Raw genomic sequence first — 12765 nt, 5'->3', positions numbered from 1 at the left:
TCTTTAAGATGCGTAACAATTGCAGCGAAACATTTATGAGATTCACAGTCCGGACACGCTAATGATGAGCCACACCCGGCCCTATTTTAGCGTCAAACTAAACAATGATAAAGCAACAGTCGCTCTGTTTCAGGTTCATTATTCTTCCAATTACATATTCATCAAGGCTTCTATAAACAGTTTTACTTTTCGCAAACATATAACGAGGTTGTGTCCGAGAACCAAATAGACGTGTGTGCACGTTAAACAGTGAATGATATTATTTTGTTTCCAAACACTTCTTGCAGTCTTCACTTGTAGAACTAGCTTTAAAAAACAACATCAATTTTGTTCAGCACAAGGCTACACGTGTGTTTTTCTGTGGTCTGGACACCGCGGGTCGAAACGTTTTGTTTTTTTTTGCGCGAAACTCTTCAGAGTCAAGTAATTAATAAGTTGGTGAAATATCTAGGAGCTATGGCTATGCAAACTGTAGCAATATGACATCTTTCCATGACCCTAAACACAAACACAGATCCAAGTTAAGAGGAAGTCCGTCCAAGTTCAAAGATGGTTAAGATACTGCCAGTTCCTATTCCAGATTGTAAAAATATGGAAATAACATGGTGACACACACGTGGTGTTACCGTATCTCAGATTGTAAAAATAAGAGAACAACATGGTGACATACACGTGGTAAGTGTAATCCTATCTCAGATTGTAAAAATAGAGAAATAACATGGTGGCATGCACCCTATCTCAGATTGTAAAAATAGAGAAATAGCATGGTAACATATACGTGGTAAGTGTTAACCCACCACAGATTGTAAAAAAATAGAGAAATAACACGGTAACATACACGTGGTAAGTGTTACCCTATCTCAGATTGTGAAAATAGAGGAAAGCATGGTGACATACACGTGGTGATGTCATATACCAAACTGTAAAAATACATAAATAGCAAAGTATATACATGATATCTTATCCAAAATTGCAAAACAGATAAATTGTAAGGTATCATACACGTGCTATCCCAGATTGTAAAACAGAGAAATATCAAGGTATCATACACGTTATAAGAGATATTCAACCCCAGACTGCAAAACAGAAAAATATCTAGGTACCTTGCACAAGACAAGAGTGATACCAATGTCCGTACTTTTCCAAGCACTTCCAAAAAGCGCTTTTCAAATATCGAAGAATTATTTATTTATTTACCGTTTTTTCCTGGATATGTAGTTTTAATGATTTTAGTGTCACTAGTCATGACCTAGTGTTTAGCGATTCGAAGATCTGTGGTCTGCATTCCTTTACCTCAAAAACAAGCAAAAAACAAATCACACTCTACATTTTGAGGACATTACAAGAGTGACAGTTAAATTTCTCTGTTTGATCAGAATAGCCTAAACGTTGGCGGTATGTATTATCAGGGTCGTCTTGCTATAATATGCTAAACAAAGTAAATAAAAAGAACAGGTGTTGACCTTGATTGATAAATGTTAAAGAAATTATGCTACTAGCAACAAATATCCGTAGGTAATAAAAATTAATATCCCACTATTAGAATAAAGCCCCCCGCTAGTACAGCGGTATGTATACGGATTTACAACGCTAAAATCAGGGGTTCAATTCCCCTCGGTGGGCTCAGCAAATAGACCGATGTGGCTTTGTCCTGAAAAAACAAACAAACAATCCTAAGAATAAGATATCCGGGGGAACAGGTCCTCCGCACTTTAGCAATTGGGCATCTATCCTCCACTTTAAAGACCTTTTAAACACAAACACATATATTTCAAATATACGAATATATTTTTGTAAACAGTAAGATGCAATTAAACATAACTGTCAACATTACGCCCTCTCCTCATCCCTCATACACCCCTTACAGTCGAGATCGGTGCCCTGGATATTCTCCTATATCCTCAAGAGTTCCTTTACTTAAAGCAGAACACTGACTTCTCGATCGCTACACTTCATTGTTATCTGGATTTCATTTTTGGTTCTAAATTATAAAAAGAGAATGATTCGTCCCTACTCATATAACACAGTAGCCACTCAAAATCTCAGAAAGACGAACAAGGGAACAAAGTACGCAGCACCTAGCTCAATGGTTTCCAAAACACCTTTACCTGATGGTGTAGAACTCAAGCTCTGTAGAGGACTGTAATGAAGCTGGTAGATTAATGACGGAGAGACCGGAACTGATGCTGTATCACTAGGAAAACGAGCTAGAAATCTAACCGGTCTTTCCAAATTACTTGCCTCTGAAGGTCACGTCCTTTCTCACGAGAGTTTCTTATACTTTACCCGTACGAATGAACTAAAATACTAAATAACACTCAATATAGGCGTTGACCCACGACTAACGCCTATCAGACTTCACCTTTGTTCTTTTAATCTTTCGTGCAAACAATCTTGTTTCTGGTATTTCAAGCCAATCCTAATCTGAAGATTCAACCCTTCATCGAAGCAGGAAAAAAAACAAACACAAAAAAAACTTAAATTCGTGCCTCAAAAATTGTCACTAATCTTTCGCTTCGATGTAAACAAAAAATGTTAATATTGTCTGATAAAGGCATAACAATTGAGCTGAAACTTGACAACTCAACCGCTAGTTTTAACCACCGAGCCCTCTAAAAATATGTCAGCAATATCTCTCTCTGGTAGCTGCTCCCCCTTAGTGGCTTTGTGACAAGTATGAGGGCTTATAATGCTAAAAATACGTTTTGATACCCGTTGTGCCAATGTTTGGAAATTGAAGCGTTAATCGATTGGAAAGCGAAAAGTGAACCGACTCTACGAATTCAAATGTCTTGGGTGATAAACAATGACATTCTTTAATGTGAGGGCTTAGACTGGTGTTTATTGAAGAACAGTACTGTGAAAAAACAAAGAACCAACAAAATGTGGCGTTATATTCGCATGCCAAAACTAAGCACCCTGCCATCGGTGTGGGCACTATTTTTAACACCAATGTTTCACCGTCCTCAGTTATATATGAACACACTTTCACCTTGGGATCTGATAAGAGAAAAACTAAACATTGTAATTCTTTATTCTTTTATATATATTGTATAAAGCCGACGTTACAGTAAGTCCTACAATTTCTCACACATATCACTTTCAGATAACCGCAATACCAAGAATCCTCCAGAAATATGGTGTAGAAGGTAGAATAAAAACAGTAACTGAACTTTAAATTTATAATACACGAAGATTCACACACACACACAAAAGACACGATTCCAGTGACTGATTGATAGGTTCACGAAATACTGACACGATTCCACTGACCTGCTGATAGGTTCACAAAATACTGACAATGATTCCACTGACTGACTGATAGGTTCACAAAATACTGACACGGTTCCACTGACTGGCTGATAGGTTCACAAAATACTGACACGATTACAGTGACGATATTGAAATAAATTAATGTTACTTGTCAGTTTATGTTGTTTTAATATTTGCATCACCACCAGGTGGGCTGTAAGCTTAACTGTTTATAACACATTAGACGAAGTACTAACAAGGAACTTCTTCACTCTCCACCACAGATAGATGTTTGTTTCTGAACATGGGGCCGAATGTTCAGTGAAACAAACAATAGGAAAACAAATAACGTTTAACCAACTGCAAAAAAACAAACAAACAAAGGGTGTTACAGAGGAGTAGTTCTCCCCTTTGGCTCCAGATCAAATTTTACGGATTCTCCAGCTTTTTCTAAGGATAAATATCCTACTCCTAATGCATTTTTACAAGAAAAGATTGAAAAATGAGGGGGAAGCTTCTCCGCTTCCAGGAAAATAGTAATATATTGAATATTAGTTTTAATGATCTGTCATGGGCGAACAAAGTCCAGATATACCTGTTATTATATAAAACAATACGATACACTTCTCCCTTTGTTACCAGCTGCATGTTCTTACGCATAATACACGTTTACTTCATAACTCCCTCCCAGTGACGCACTGATAATTCTTTAGGCTTATAATACTAAAAACTAGGTTTCGATACCTGTGGTTGGTACAGCAACGACAGACCATTCTAATCGTTAAAATAACAGCTTGTTATCAAATTATGATACTTGTTTGAAGTAAGTATTGTCACAGCTTTATTTCCTGTGAGACGTTAAACTCCAAACAGGGTAAGACAGGTTCTTAGAGCGAAACTAACAGTCAACCTCACAAATAGACTAGCTAATTAAATACACATTTCTACTTATAACAATTAGAATGCACTGTTTCGCTACTTGTGTGTCCTAACTGTTAACACTATTTTCGGCCGCAGCTTTTATAACGGTTTCAGTGACGTAATAATTTCCATACATACACAGAAAACTATTATTCGGGCGCCAGTTCAGGGGCAAGAAAGAAGGGGCTGCAACCCTCTCCTTTCTGATGGACTATCGAACAACGATATCCTTTGACTTAATAGAGAAAGCGATTTTGTTTTTCGAAACGTTTTATGACCTTGTAGAAAAACATTATAACCGTTGTTAATGGCCCGGCACAGCCAGGTGGTTAAGGCACTCGACACGTAATCTGAGGGTCGCGGGTTCGAATCCCTGTCACAACAAGCATGCTCGCCCTTTCAGCCGTGGGGGTGTTATAATGTGACAGTTCAATACCACTATTCGTTGGTAAAAGAGTATCCCAAAGGTTGGCGGCGAGAGGTGATAACTAGCTGCCTTCCCTCTAGTCATACACTGTTAAATTAGGGACGGCTAGCGCAGATAGCCCTTGTGTAACTTTGCGCGAAATTCAAAACAAACAAACCCTTGTTAACAAAAACCCTTCTACCCCTTTTTCCGAAAATCCTTCAATCTCTCTTACAATGTTTCATTTTTAAAACAGTGCTGAACATCCAAATATAGACTTTCCGCATATGTTTCTGTGACTTATGCTAACGATGAGAAACACTTGTATTCACATATTAAATGTTATAAGTTATTTTTTAATCAATCTACGAAATATAATCACCATAAGTTCAATACTTATTTAACAGATGAAAAACTTAAAACACATATATATATATATGTCACGTCATCAAGACTAGAATCTATATGTTTTAATTACTATTGGGATTTGTAATTTAATGTCACTTACGTTTTCCCTAGTTCTGCAAAGGGCTGCAAAAGGTCGTACCTCCAGTTAGAAAAAATGTGCAGGGTCGAGGCGTCCCCTTTGCTCCCCACGGGGGCCTCCAACAAGTCAAAATCATACACACGAAGGCATTGCAATGCTGTTATCCACCATTAATCTGTGGGAAACGTAAAAGTATATGTTGGTTGATCCATTTCACTAACTATAAAAAAGGATACCCGAAGTTTAAAAATACCCCCCCACACACACCTACATACATAGCAAAAAGCCTCAAGAGTTGACACTGGTAATAAATATATATATATGTCAAGCTTCACAAGTGTGTATATATATATTACACTCATATTCATAATATTCGTAGACAAATTTATAAAATAAGAAGTGAATTCCAACATCACACAGTAATCTCAAGTCAGAACTACATAGGCAGATAAAACTTCTGAATAGGTAGGTATGTTATAATCGTCAGAATGAATATAAGCAAATCAAACATATCATAAAAATATGCTATTCAAGTTGTATGTATCGACAAACCACTTTGTTTTTTGTTTTTGTTTGTTTTTTTAAATTTCGCACAAAGCTACTCGAGAGCTATCTGTGCTAGCCGTCCCTTATTTAGCAGTGTAAGACTAGAGGGAAGGCAGCTAGTCATCACCACCCACCGTCAACTCTTGGGCTACTCTTTTACCAACGAATAGTGGGATTGACCGTAACATTATAACACCCCCACGGCTGAAAGGGCGAGCATGTTTGGCGCGACGGGGATGCGAACCCGCGACCCTCATATTACGAGTCGTACGCCTTAACACGCTTGGCTATGCTAGGCCTCGACAAAACAGAAAAAGGAAAATAAATCAGTGTGAAGCATAGGGTGGAATCTACTTAATATCTCGTCGAAGCTGTACTCTCTAGGCAGCATATGGAAAATTCAGAGAACCCAATAAAAAACCTCGGAATTTCGACTCTACTTTCCTTACCGTTGCTGCATGAAAAAAAAAATCAATATCACTGGGATGAAACGTCGTGTTACAAACTGATTTCTGTTCTTCTCCATACGTTTGTGTAAACTATGAACATTTTCAGTTGAAATCAATCACAATAAAACGTACACGAAACATCTGTTGAGAGCCAAATGTATGTCGTTAAATACAACTGTAGAGTATATGAAGTGTGCCTGACGTGGAAATTTAACCTCGAATTTGGGAATTATAAGCCAAAAAGTTTGCCGTTAACCTAATGAAGGGGAGGGGCTTGAGTTCTAACGATGCAAATAGCAGTGACGTAGATCTGTCCAATAATGACTACTGACCTTTTTGAATGGCCTGAGATGGAGTTCATTTGGTTGGAAGTTTAATTAGAATTTTTCTTCCTTCAAAAACCAACGTCAATGAAAAGTACAGACGCAAAATTTAATTTGCTTTGTACAGTCTCCCACCATTGCGTTTCCTGTTTTAACCATACGCACCACTTCGCAATAATCCTTCTCTGTCAGTCAGTCTGTATGCACTAAATTACGTCAGGTAAGGGAAACACAACGTTACAATTTGTACTCATTTGGCGTCGTTAAAACGTTAGCATACGATTAATCACGAGAAGAATTATACACTATGTAGGCTTCAACACAGCACGATGTATGAGCTTCGAAAGCGAGAAATATAAATATTTGTCACTCTCAATTTGTAGTGTATTTATTCCTGAAACAGAACACTTTATGGGGTATATAAAAATACATTTAGTGATATTTGTTAGATTTATGAAAAAAAAAAACACTTTTAAATATAATAGGTAGTTTTAAAACTTTACACACTCATTGTTTCGTTTTGTTATTAAGCGCCAAGTTGTATAGGAAGGTCTTGATGACAAGAAACCCAGTTGAATAAAAATGTATCTCATAACGGCTGGTATTAACACTATTGATAAGGAGAGAACAACGTTTCGAACTTCTTCGGTCATTTTAACCTGAAGATGAACCAGGAAGGTCGAAACGTCGTTCTCTCCTTATCAATAAAAGTGTTAATACCCGTACCAACCGTTCCGAGATACATTTTTGTATGGATGGGTATCTTAGATGTAGCCACTACAGGGTAAGAACCTCGAATTTTAGCATTAAAGCCCTTAAGCATGTCGATACACAAGAGCAAGTGGGGCAGATATTTATAAAATTATGTTTACGCTCTACAACCTGGAGCAACTACATGGAATTAGTATGCGTTTTACAAACGAACAGATCACGTTCGAGATTTAGGCTTGAGAAGCATTTCAGTTTCAACGTGGCAAGAGAAAAGGAACCATTTATCAACCTTTCCATTCTGACTCCCTTCTCAATCAATCAGTCAGTTCGTGCCACATCCACGTGCTCAATTTTTATCTGTTATCCCTTTCTAACTCCACTCCTTTTTTCCACACTCATTCGTGATGAAAATATCATTGAATTGTTGATACTGACGAACTTCCCTCCACCCAGGTGCATGTCGGTCAATAAACATTATAATTGCATGTATTACCTCTAGAGGGCAGCTGGGTAGCTTTATGCTTACCGCAATCGCATTCACGCCTGAAAATACAACATACGTACAGTATATACACCATCTTTATTAACCTCTTTTGCCGTATTGAAAATGGCTTAGTCACTATATTCTAACTACTTGTAATCTTCCTTTCTAAGGGAAAGATATATATATATATGAACATATAAGCACACTGAGGTGTAAGTTATGTCCAACGAATTATATAGTGTATAGCCATAATTAAGTTTTATTAGTAAAGCACGACCTATTTATAGTCGTTACTACATCTACATTGCAGGGGTTCCAGGCCTATTACATGGGGCATTTTGCCTGCTGAAGTTTAATTGACGTCCTTTAAAACGACCCCCTCTCAAAGGCACCGAACGTAATATTATGTGCTGGTTGTTTCAGCTGCACAAGACGTGTATAGGATTTGTATTTTGCACACGAGAAACCTAAGAACCACAACCTTACAATTATGAACAATGAATTATTTATGCCCCTCTCCACCACGACCACCATCCAGAAGCTTACGTAATGTTGTACAGGGAACAATATATGGAACTGCTGCTTTCGGATTGGAGCAGGGAAGATACAAATTGAAATATGTTATTTATTTTTATACTACAGAAGTATCATATACGTAAGTGTTTCGTATCACGAGCTTCCGTAAAAAAATCCAGGTGAGAGAAAAGTATTCCGGGGGAAGGGGAATAGTGGGAAGTTACGAACTAAATATAAAAAGAGGTTCATATATACACGTTTCTTATTTTCGGGGTGAATTGGACAGGTTTCGTTTCTGTGGTCACGTTCAAAGTTTTGGATATTACAAGTAAAAGACTGGTGCTGTTTAAATATTTTATAAGAAAAACTTTGGAGTACAAGTTTTGATTTGTTTAATACGGGATCTTTATCAGTACATCTTTGGAAATAATTGAAATACGAAAATTATATGTCCATGGCAATAATACGTTGTTTTCCTTTTTTCCTTAGAGAATAATTCAATAGCATAAACTATCAAAAATAAAAATACAACAGGCCTAGCTGCCTGAATATCATTCTTAATATGGAGAACAAATATATATTTATGACCAAGTTTATGGTTATATGCTGTCGTCCTCAACAGAGAAATTGCAGCCAGTTAGTAACACTTCATCGTCAACCTTTCACGCTACACGCTTCACTGTCACTCTTATAACGCACTCGTACCTTAAAGTGGGGAGAATATAATGCAGTATCGCACAGAGTCGAACTCGGTTCGCTGGTTTTGAAATATAAAGCTCTCTGCTGGAGTGCCAGGCCTCGCGCAATACGAATTAATTCAGAAATTACATACAGGCTCTATATTCTGGTGAATAAAAAAGTGACTGTCACTACTTTTACTGAAAGAACAATGATACAAGTTATTAAGAAGTACTAAGTATGCATAACTCAGAAACTGTATTTCGATTTTCAAAATCTCGGTCAGCTTTATTAATTTATCCATGTACAGGGTGGCCCGTAAGTCCCTACCTATCCATACGTTATTATGCTCTATTCAGTTACGCATGTATTATAAATTTGTTTTTTTTTTTCAGAGAAATATGGTCGATGTAAGCCCATTTACACTTGAAGAGCGTATTGTGACAAGTACGTGAGTACATGAGCACAAGAATACTGGTGACACCACACAGATACACTGGATACATAAGATATATGGATGAGTAGGGACTTACGGGCCACCATGTAGAATAGTTTTGACCCTTTTTAATGGAGCATCTTACAGGCAAAGCCAACGTATATCTTTTCTACATTGCCTTGATTTTATTATATTCATTACCGGATAGGTGCATCACATTGAGTAGTGTATTGTTTACTGTCCGTTGAAACACTTAACGTAAAGAACTAACCCTAAATGTTGGGTTTGTTTGTTTTTGAATTTCGTGCTAAGCTATTCGAGGGCTATCTACGCTAGCCGTCCCTAATATAGTAGTGTAAGACTAGAGGAAGGTTTGTTTTGTTTGTTTTTCTGAATTTCGCGCAAAGCTACCCGAGAGCTATCTGTGCTAGCCGTCCCAAATTTAGCAGTGTAAGACTAGACTAGAGGGAAGGTGGCTAGTCATCACCACCCACCGCCAACTCTTTGGCTACTCTTTTACCAACGAATAGTGGCATTGATCGTCACATTATAACGCCCCTACGGCTGAAAGGGCGAGCATGTTTGGCGCGACGGGGATGCGAACCCGCGACCCTCAGATTACGAGTCGCACGCCTTAACGCGCTTGGCCATGCCGGGCCCTTAGAGGGAAGGTAAATGTTGGGTAAGACCGCTCATTTCCCATGTAAAATAAACAGTGGATATTGGTTATAATTTAATGGGATTAATTCCAACACAGATGGCGTTGCATGCATGCGTGTGTTTGACCAGTGGGTCCCACAAGCAATATGGTATGCAACAAGAGTCAAGAAAAAAAAAAAAAAAGCGTTTATAAAGACGATGGGTAATTTTAGGGTTAGAAACGATACATTTCGAAATGACGTGTGACATTGTAACATTTCTTAACACAACTGATTCCTGATCTATTCCTACCTTGGTTTTAGGCCTGTCTTTAACCCGAAGTGCCATAAAAGTAAGAACACTAGCGTAAAATATCTCACACCTATACTTGGACTACACTACCATAAAAACAAAATAAAATTATCTCACAAGGTTTAAACCAACATTCAATACTATCTGATCTCAAGATAGAATAAAAGTAATGGAGATTGGATAGACTTTAATTTTTCCTAAAATTAAAGAATATAAATACAATACTATTAAGTCGCTGTTTTCCCCCTCTAAAAGTAAAGAGAGTATGTATTGAGGGTACATGCTTGGCACGATGCCAAGTGGGCACCAAACTGTGAGGTTGAAAGAAGCAAGGTTAGCTATAGTTCCTGTGTTCTTAAGCGTTCTAATGGTGGCGTGTTTGTCTTAAATACAGAATTTTACAACTAAAACTACACAAAGGGCTACGTTCGTATAGCCGTCCCCTAAGGTTGAACTGATAAATTAGATGAAAGGCTGCTAGTCAACAGCGTCCACCGCCAACTCTTGGATACACTCTTATAGCGCACCCACAACGGTGCGGGTTTTCACAGCAATAGAAGCGAGAAGAATTAATCCTTGGGTTCACAGTATCGGCACGATAACAATTAGGCCACGACCGAACCGTTAGGTGTTCAAGTATACTGGAATGATCGGACAATTTAATAACAATTCCGACATATTTACCTCAGAAGGATGCATGCAATTACAAAGGATAATGATAAAAATATTTCCGTGTAGTCTCCGACATTCACAATAATTACGTCAGGTTTGTATCACCCCCCCCCAACATACATTTTGGTCCTTAATCCCGCCCACGTGTTTCGCTATCATTCAAATAAACTGTACATAACAGAAGTTCAGTCACTAATCTATTAAAAGGGTGGTGAACCGTCTTAAAATACTACACTTAATGGAAGGTTTTTATTTGTGTTTTTTTAACTAAACGAAGCCTTTAATTTTTTTAGTGTTAGTGTCAGTGTTAGCTTTTCTTTATATAATCTTGACTTTGATGGCTGTAGGGCCGGCTTTACCCACCAATAACAAGCACGGAATTCTTCGCAGTATTCGTTAATAAAAGAAAGTGTGATAGAAACTTTATAAAAGACAATGCCGTATTTTTGTTAGTGAGTCAATCATACCATTCTGGGGTTTTACAGATCCGTTTCGAAGAATCATTCTTATCTATACCTATGCAGATCCACCATAGCTGTCTTGACTTCAGTATGGTCCATTCATTGTTGATAATTTCTGAAACAGAAAAAGTGTGTGTGTGTGTTTTTTTATAGCAAAACCACATAACGCTATCTGCTAAGCCCACCAAGTGGGATCGAACCCCTGGTTTTAGCGTTGTAAATCCGGAGACTTACCGCTGTACTAGCGGGGGGATTTCTGAAATAGACACGTCAATATCTTTACATGTAACGTCAGTTTTACACATACATATACGTCCGAAATATTATATAAATATATGTGCATATACATAAATATGAATGTGACCATCTCGAGCGTATTTAATATGTAAATATTCAAACTGCTAGATTCGAAATATGGTTTGTTTGTCTGGATAGTGCCGTAACGCTTTCACAGCTTTAACACTACTCTTCAGTCAAGTTTGTTTTTTTTAATTTCGCGCAAATTTATTCAAGGGCTATCTGCGCTAGCCGTCTCTAATTTAGCAGTGTAAGACTAGAGGGAAGACAGCTATTCATCACCACCCACCGCCAACTCTTTTACCAACGAGTAGTGGGACTAACTGTCCCATTATAACGCCCCACGGCTGAAAAGACGAGCATGTTTGGTGTGACGGGGATTCGAACCCGCAACCCTCAGATTAGGAGTCGAGTGCCTTAACCACTTGGCCAGTCAAGTTATTTAAAACAAGATTTATTACATATAATCTTTATAAAGGTTGAAATATATATTTATATGTTAACACTAGCATCACAGTGTCTAAACATTATATAAAATCCATAAACAATTAAAGCTTGTAATTTATAAAACACAATTTGAAAATACAAGAAATTCAGAACTTATTTAAGAATGACAGGACCTTCATGCCCAGGTGGGTTAAGGCGTTCGACTCGTGATCTGAGGATCGCGGGTTCGAATCCCTGTCACACCAAACATACTCGCCATTTCAGCCGTGGGGGCGTTATAAGGTTTGGGTCAATCCCACTATTCGTTGATAAAAGAGTAGCCCAAGAGTTGGTGGCGAGTGATGAGTGCCTCTCTTCTAGTCTTACACTGCTAAATTAGGGACGGCTAGCGCAGATAGCCCTCGTGTGGCTTTGCGTGAAATTCCAAAACAAACACAGCACCCTTAAATCTGTTTATCAAATAACTTTAGTACAACAATCTTTCTTTATTAATTATCACAAAACCAAAATGGGTATTTAAGATGTAAAATGTTCTAACCATCATAAAGGACCCTAATTCGGATTTCTAACATGGAAATTAATGTCAATTTATTTTAAGTTTTCTCTTTCACCGATTAAAGTTTATCACACATCGTACATTTTAACGTGTAGATGCAGTTTAAGAACCGCAAGCGAAAGATATTTTGATTTTAAACAATAGTTCCATTTGTTTCGCTAACGATACTAAT

The 12765-nt window shown here is 37.7% G+C and overlaps 1 protein-coding gene and 1 long non-coding RNA gene across 17 annotated transcripts in view; one reads left to right on the top strand and one right to left on the bottom strand.

The window, feature by feature from the left end:
* The window catches only part of LOC143254232 (uncharacterized), a 142727-nt gene that overhangs the window by 117205 nt on the left and 12757 nt on the right, over positions 1-12765 (bottom strand). For 14 of the 15 annotated variants that reach the window (XM_076509047.1, XM_076509058.1, XM_076509055.1 and 11 more), the window contains one exon: positions 5088-5241. The gene's annotated coding sequence lies outside the window, so the exon portion shown is untranslated. Of the gene's footprint in view, positions 1-5087; positions 5242-11299; positions 12193-12765 lie in introns of those variants that run through there. The other variant, XM_076509049.1, reaches the window with a different exon arrangement.
* LOC143254234 (uncharacterized) overlaps positions 1-12765 on the top strand; it is a 58843-nt gene that overhangs the window by 38348 nt on the left and 7730 nt on the right. The window lies entirely within an intron of this gene.

The sequence above is a fragment of the Tachypleus tridentatus genome, chromosome 6 (assembly GCF_004210375.1).
Source record: "Tachypleus tridentatus isolate NWPU-2018 chromosome 6, ASM421037v1, whole genome shotgun sequence".
In the NCBI taxonomy this organism is placed as follows: domain Eukaryota; kingdom Metazoa; phylum Arthropoda; class Merostomata; order Xiphosura; family Limulidae; genus Tachypleus; species Tachypleus tridentatus.
Note: the sequence above shows the minus strand (reverse complement) of the source record. Positions and strands in the feature narration are given on the sequence as shown.